Genomic DNA, 7,183 nt, shown 5'->3' with positions numbered 1-7,183 from the left:
CCCCTCTCCACTGAGGCCCGTCCCTTGCTGTTTAATTGCTGCCTGTGCCATGCAGTCAGTATCTCCTTGCTTGACCTCCAGCAGGACCTGCTCATGTGTTGTTCTGCCTAGGATGTTCCTGGGGCTCCATCCCACTCTCCTGTCTCCAGGCTCTGGTCCCATTCCTGAGACTCCAGCACCTGGTCCTCTCCTGTGCAGCTAGTGCCGTGGGGCTGCAGCCCTCATCCCAGCAGCAGCTCTGAGCTGGTGGAGGGAGTGCTGCAGTGCTCTGAGGACACTTGGAGCGCGGGGACAGGGGGCAATGTGTCAGTTTTATGGGAACTATGTGTTCTCAGCTCTCCAGGCTCACAAAGGAAGTCCAGGAAGTTTGCCTCCATGAGCTAAACAGTGCCCAAAGAATGGCAGCTGAACATCTCATCACCAAAACTAGGGCAAAGGCACAGGCAGAGCCTGGATGCTATGTCCAAGCCTCTGAGGTAGCAACATTGACCTGGGAAGCCACAGGAAGAACTTCCCTTGGTGGCTGCAGTTCCCCTTGGAGAGTTGGGGAAGGGATATGTGGGAACTACAGCCAGCACAGATCCCAGGGGATGCTGAGAGCTGTCCCAGGGAGAGGGAGAAGAATTAAATTAAGAAGAATCAAATCTAGCCAGGGAGATCAAGGGGAACAGCAAACATTTCTATAGGTATAATAATGGTAAAAAGAAGCCTAGGGAAGGTGTGGGTCCCTCAGGAAGGAAACAGGTGAGCTGGTGACAAGTGACACTCCCTGGGGTGTCAGGGAGTGATAGGAGTGGGGAGAATGGAGCAAAACTAGAAATGGGTAGATTCAGATTGGACGTCAGGAAGGAGTTCTTCCCCATGAGGGCTGTGAGAGACTGGCACAGGTTGCCCAGGGAGGTGGTGGAAGCCTCATGCCTGGAGGTTTTTGCAGCCAGGCTGGATGTGGCTGTGAGCAACCTGCTGTAGTGTGAGGTGTCCCTGCCCATGGCAGGGGGTTTGGAACTGGATGATCCTCGAGGTCCTTTCCAACCCTGACAATTCTATGATGCTATGAGTCTATGATTTTGGCAGCGTCCTGCAGCCAGCCGGATGGGTCCATCCCTCCTGTGGCTCCCCCGAGCGGGGTGTGACTGCTGCAGGGGGATTGCTGCTGCCCAAAGGGGGGACCGAACCTGGCAGAGCAACCTCTCCTGGAGGGGCACAAGGCACTCGAGGCACAGGGGACTCTGCACAGGCTGTGGGTCCCCGTGTGCCTCATTGAGGTGGTTGGAAGCACTTGACCTCCTTCCAGCAGAGCCCACACAGACACGTGGCTGTGCTGCACCGCAGCTGCACGCTGCTGCCGCACGCATGGAAGCTGGCGAGCGGAGCCGGGGCCGGGGCACGCCGGGCCGGGCAGGGCATGCCAGGCTGGGCAGGAAGAGCAGGTACGATAGCGTGGCAGGCTGGGCAGAGGGAGCAGGTACGATGGCATGCCGGGCTGGGCAGGTGGTGGGATTATGGAGGCACAAGAGGGGTGGGCAGCAGGGTGAGAGGGGTTGTGCTGCCTTACAGATGAAACTGGCAGGGCAGGGTCCCTCCCTCCCACCACAGCTCTGCCAAGGGTGCTGCCTACTCTCTGGATCAGCCCCTCTCCGTTGCCCTGTCCCTGCCCACCCTCATCCCACCCATGGCTGGCCAGGGCAGACTATGTGCCCCAGCAAGTGTCCAGGGCACCGTCTGTTTGTCCTTCCAGTTCTGCTGCCGGTGTTGGGCTCTCAGCCCCACACAGGGGCTTCCTCTCGGCCATGGAACTCCCACAGGAAGGGAGAATCCCAGCTCTGACAAGGTGTTTCCTGGCTCCCAGATAGGATGCGGAGGCACATCCTGAGTCCAGTCCCCTGAGCCGTGCATGCCGCAACCCCTGTGATGCTCAGCACCCCCAAGGCCATGCTCATGTCACAACCCCCATGATGCTCAGCACCCCACAGTCTCCCAGATCCATGCACATGCCACGGACGCCTGTGATGCTCAGCACCGCACGGACCCCAAGGCCATGCGTGTGCAGCCCGTGTGTAACTGTGGGACCTGGTGGCCAGGGCCTGACCCGGGACGTCCGCATGTCTCAGGCTGACGACAGCAGGACGCGGGGTGTGGAGCTCGGCGAGGGCCAGGGGTGTCCCCTTCCTGACAGGAAAGGGGCTGAGCTGGCGGCCCGGGGCTTCCTGCAGGCTTCAGCTCCGCGGGCGTCGGCAGCGGGAGCAGCCTGAGGAACACACAGACCCGGGACAGGTAACGGCACCGGGACGGATGGAGGGGTGCCCGGCTGACCCCAGCACGCTGGGACTGGGGCTCCCCTTCTCTCGGCGGGGCCGTGCAAGCCCTGGCAACGGCACCCCGGTGCCTGCGGTGGGGCCGTGCCAGCCCTGGGAAGGGCACCCCGGTGCCCGCGGTGGAACTGGCTGGGCTGGAGCAGTTCTGGTTCCTCGCCCTGGGGTCCGGGGCAGGGCTGGCCCCGGTGCCTGGCGGTGGGCGAAGTGGTGCTACGTGGGCACCCTAGCCCTGTTATCGGAGCACCCATCGGCCCCGGGGCGCTGTGCAGGACCGTGGGGGGGCACTCCGCGGGAGTACGCCGGGGCTCAGATCTGCCCTCGCCCCCGGCCGCCGCTTCCTCCCGGGGCTGCCGGCGAAGGGGCCGAGCCGCGGCCGGGCGCGTCCCCGCGGGCGGGGGCGGCGGGAGCCCGGCGGGGTGGAAGCGGCGGGAAGCCGGTAGCGGCTGCGGGGCAGCGGTGGCCGCGGATGCCGGGGCCGGAGCAGCCGCCTCTGAAGTTTGCCTCCGCCCGCCCCTCGCCGCGCTCCCGGTTCCCCGTTGCCATGACAACTCCTTAAACTAACACCCGCTGCCGGCGGCGGGGGACGAGTTCGCGGAGGCTTCGCCGCGCGCGCCGCTCCCCGCCCCGGCCCCGCCGCCCCCGCCCCGCTCCGCTCCCCGCTCCGGTCCCTGCTCCCCGCTCCCCGCTCCGCTCCGCGCCCTCCCGCCGCCGGCGGCCGCCGCTGCCCCCGGCCGCACCGCGGCTATGGTGGCTCGGGCCCCGCCGCCCGCCGTCCCGCAGGTAACGAGCGGAGCCGGGGCGGGGAGCGGGGCGCCCAGCGGAGCCGGCGCTCAGCCCTGCCTGGAGGTCGCGCTCCGGGTCCGGCGGCTCGGAGGGGCACCAACGGGAGGGCTCCGCTGGAGCCCGTGCCCGGGCGGGTGGGAGGCAGAGGCGGCGGCAGGCGGGGCCGGTCGGGGGGCGTGCAGGGCGGGGGAGTTGCATCGGTGTGCTGCGGGGGGGCTGCGGTGTGAGTGGGCACAGGGCCGGGGCGTGCCGGCCGGGGGGTGGTCCCCGCGTGTTTGTGCTGGGGAATGTGGGCCGTGGGTCGCGGCTGGGTGCCCGTCCTGGGGGCTGTACTCATGGGGTGGCCGCAGCTGCAGCGGCCAGTGGGGCCTCTGGAGGAAACAGGGGCCGTGGGGGGCAGTGGGAAGTCTTGGGGGGGTGTTGGTCCATCAGGACAGGAGCTGTGGCTGGAACTGGGGTGCCTGTGCTGGGGGTAGGGGATGTGAGGTACTTTGGGGAGTGTGGACAGCAGGTAGGGGCTGCGGCTGCCACAGGGCATCTGTTTTGGGGAGCAAGGGCTGAGGTTTGCAGCCAGCTGAAAGTGCCTGGGGGCAGCTGCTGTGGTGGGAAGAGGCACGTAGGGATTGAGACCGTGGCTGGTGCTGGGGGCTGGTGCTGGGGAGCAGGAGCCCTGAGTTTTGGTAGCTGTGGCAGAGGATGGGGACCACGATGCCTGCAGTGTGGTCCAGTGGTGTTTAGGCAGCAGAAGGACTTCTGGTGAAGGCATGGCAGCGCTTTGTGACTTCTCTGTTGGTGGTCCTGGTGTACATGAGCAGAAGTGGGGGTGTCTGCCCTTGGGGCTTTGCACGTGGTGCTGCAGGCTCCATTTCCCTGTGCTCTGTGCTCCCTTGCTAAGCACAGTTTGTGTGGTAAAGTCATCTCCAGCCTGTGCTGTCACAGCCAGCAGGCCGCTGCCTGGGCTCAGGGAGTGCTGGACAGGCCTGTTGAGGCTTTGTGTGGCTGTGTCCTCCTGACTCAGTCTCAGCCATCTTGCTGTTTTGCTTGGCCCTGCTGCCTCAGGGAACTGCTGCAAAAGTGTCTGCCACTCTACTGCTCTTCCACAACTGGGACAAGGGAGCAGAAAAGTCCAGAGCTGGGTTGGCCAGCACAGGCACCGGTGCCTGGGGTGCTGCTGTGGGTTGGGATGCAGGAAGGAAGCCTCCATGCCCATGGGCAGGGATCCTCAAAGCCTTCAGTGATGGAAGGACTACCTCTGCCAGGCATCTCTGAGATGTGAAGCTGGCTTTGCAAAGGTGCCTGTAGCAAGGCATGGTGGGAAAGTGTCTCACAAGGCCTTCTTCTTGCTCTTGTGTGCTTGTGCCATCTTGGGTGGTAAGGAGAGGAGCTGAGGACTGGGGGTGCTGACCTCTGCAGCGCTTAGCCTTCTCTTGGTCTTGATCCCCCAGAGGATACCTTGGCCCAGGACCTGCCATGGCTCTTGGTTGGTGTCTTCTGGGCTGGGCTGGCTAAGTGATGCTTGCTGTGACCCTCCCAGGTGTGGGACAAGATGCAGAAGACCTCAGGCTCTTGAGAGCAGGAGTGGAACTGAGGACCTCACAGCTGTGTCTGAGCAGAGAGCGTAGTGTGGGCACTGCCTGTGCACATGGCATGAGGCTCAGGGTTGGGGCTTGGGGCCTGGGGACAGTGTGGAGCAGGGCAAGGTAGGGCCTTTCTAAACTTAACAAGAAACTTCTGTAGTCCCTCTGCCTCGGTGGTGACATGGGGTGATGGAGATGAGACCTAACAAGCATCCATCGTCTCCTTAGCTGCTAAACTTAACTGCGCGTCCAAGTCCTCCTGTGGTTTGCCCCTGCACAGGAGCCCTCCAGGGAGGTTTTGCTGCCTAAGCTGAACCTGCAAGGGGCAAAAGGGGCTGAGGGCAAAAAGGGGCATGGAGGAGAATGCTGCAGGGCCCTTTTGCAGACAATAACCAAATCCTTTCCTCACCGTGCAGCATGCAGCACCCAAATAACCACACGCCGCCTGGTGCTGCTAGTGTGGTGATCCCAACACGTTGTGTGGTCTGTAGTACCCCGTCCCTGGCACCACTGCCGTGCTCGGGGGGGGGGTGTTGTGTGGGGGGGTGCCCACTCCAGCAGACACACGAGCAGAGCTGACAGAATATTCTGCTGAGATTCCCACCAGCTAAAAATTCCTGGCTGCGGCCTCTGCAGAGGCGTGCGTGAGTGCCTATGCAAATGGTGAGGCACGTGTGTGCCAGCAGCGTACGGGGCTGGGGGGGCAGCTGGGGAGGGGGCATGGCAGGCAGCCCAGGCTCCCCTGCCCCTCTGAGGCTGAGGTATCCCGTGGGGTGATGGAGCCTGGCCTGATGGGGAGCTGGTCCTGCCCTGGAGCAGAGCTCATGGATGCTGCGGGGCTTGGCAGAGGGCCGGTGATGGCATTTGGGGTAGAGCCAGGGCAGAGGCAAGGGCATGCATGTGGTGAGACGTGGGAGTGGAGCTGCTGCTGGCAGTGCCCTTGGGCTGAGGAGCCTTCCACGGGTGGGTTGCAGCCAGCGGTCAGTCAGGAGGGCTCCTGGCTCCTGCCCCTCTCTGCCTTTGCTCAGGAGGGGCTGTGAGGGGAGCTGGGACGCACAGAGGAAGCAGAGCTGTCTTGCTAGGGTCCTCACCCAGGCAGCAAGGGGGTCTGGCCATGCCCTACCCTGCTTCCACCAGCCTGCTGCCCCTGCTAGCCTGGGAGCCGGCAGCTGCTGGCTCTTGACAGCAGGGACACAAGAGTGGGAGCCGCGGGGTGCAGAGAGAGACTCATCAGCTCCGTGGGGCTGGCAGGGTGGTGGGGTAGGAATCCCCCAGCCAAGGCAGGCCTGGAGCAGGGGGGGGAGCCAGGCAGCTAAAAAGAGCACAAAGAGTAAATTGCCATCCCACTCCCGAAGGCAGCTGAGCTGCTGTCACTGTGACAACGGGCACAGGCTCGGGCTCCTGCATGCCTGGGCTCTGGCTGTCAGCGTGGGTAGGGGAGGCAGCTGGCTCTGGGGAAGTCTCTTAAGGGTCAGCCCAAACTCTCAGGGGTGGGGTGTCTGGGTCAGGAGCTGGAGTCAGCCTGCCCACCTCGTCGTGGGGAGCAGCAGGCAGCGGGACTGTGGTAACCAGAGAAGCAGGTCGAGCAGGAGGCTCTTGTGGCATGAAATATTGAAAGACCTCTCTGGCAGCAGCATTCTGCCCTCACTGGCAGCAGCTCTGGGAGATGGTGGCTCTGGATGCTGCCCAGACTCAGCTGCAGCTGCACGGGTGACTAGTGGGGACTGGGCCTGGCATGGTGCAGGAGGACCATCAGTGCAAGACCCTCCCTGGGCAGAGCCAGAACCCCAGGACCCTTGCAGGGTGTGCACCCCACAAACAGCCTCGGCTTGCCCTGAGCCCTCCCTGGTGGGTCTGGGTGGTGGCGGACCCTGCCTTGAGGGGCTGCTCCTTTGGAAGGAACTGGTTCTCTGGGTTGTTCTTTCACGCCAAGGTGGGTGACTTAGCAGAGAAACAGAGAGGCCTCGGTGGGCAGAGGTGGGTCTGGTGGTTGGCTGGGTCTTGTTGGCACCGAGAGACCGGGGGGTGCCATGCGGTTCAGGGCTGCGCTTCTCCCCAGGACAGGAACCGACGGCTCTGGGGCTGTGTCCCACCTCCCTCTTGCTGCAGGGGTCCGCAGGGCTCCTTGCCCCAGGAAAGCCTGGCATTCCTGGCTTATTTAAGGAGTGGTTTAAACTTCCAGGTCTGGATTCTTCTGCTTTTTATAGACATCCTCAGGGGTGTGCAAAGAATGGCAGGAAGCATGGTGGCCCCACAAGCACTCAGCCCTGGATGCTATTGTTCAGCGCCGGCGGAAGCTGGCTGTGGGCTGGGCTGCCTGAGGACCTTTCCCTGCCTGAAGGAGGAATTGTGGAACATTCCCGGCCTCGGCAGGAAGAGGCTACAGCTCCTGGTGTGCTGGGCACATGGGACATAGCCTGCTGGGGGCTGCAGGCTGAGCCCCTTCCTCAACACCTCCTGCCCCTCTGTGGGGTCACAGGTACCCAGAGCTGTGGCAGGAGCCTGCTA

General features: G+C 63.6%; 1 protein-coding gene across 2 annotated transcripts in view; it reads left to right on the top strand.

Annotated features, from left to right (window-relative positions):
- Positions 1-2,228: 2,228 nt before the first annotated feature.
- The window catches only part of SHANK3 (SH3 and multiple ankyrin repeat domains 3), a 253,022-nt gene continuing 248,067 nt past the window's right edge, over positions 2,229-7,183 (top strand). For both annotated transcript variants that reach the window (XM_068168106.1, XM_068168105.1), the window contains exon 1: positions 2,229-2,274. The gene's annotated coding sequence lies outside the window, so the exon portion shown is untranslated. The remainder of the gene's footprint in view (positions 2,275-7,183) is intronic.

The sequence above is a fragment of the Melanerpes formicivorus genome, unplaced genomic scaffold (assembly GCF_026170545.1).
Source record: "Melanerpes formicivorus ecotype bairdi unplaced genomic scaffold, bMelFor1.0.p_v2 SCAF_132, whole genome shotgun sequence".
Taxonomy (NCBI): domain Eukaryota; kingdom Metazoa; phylum Chordata; class Aves; order Piciformes; family Picidae; genus Melanerpes; species Melanerpes formicivorus.
This window is presented reverse-complemented; position numbering and strand designations above follow the sequence as displayed.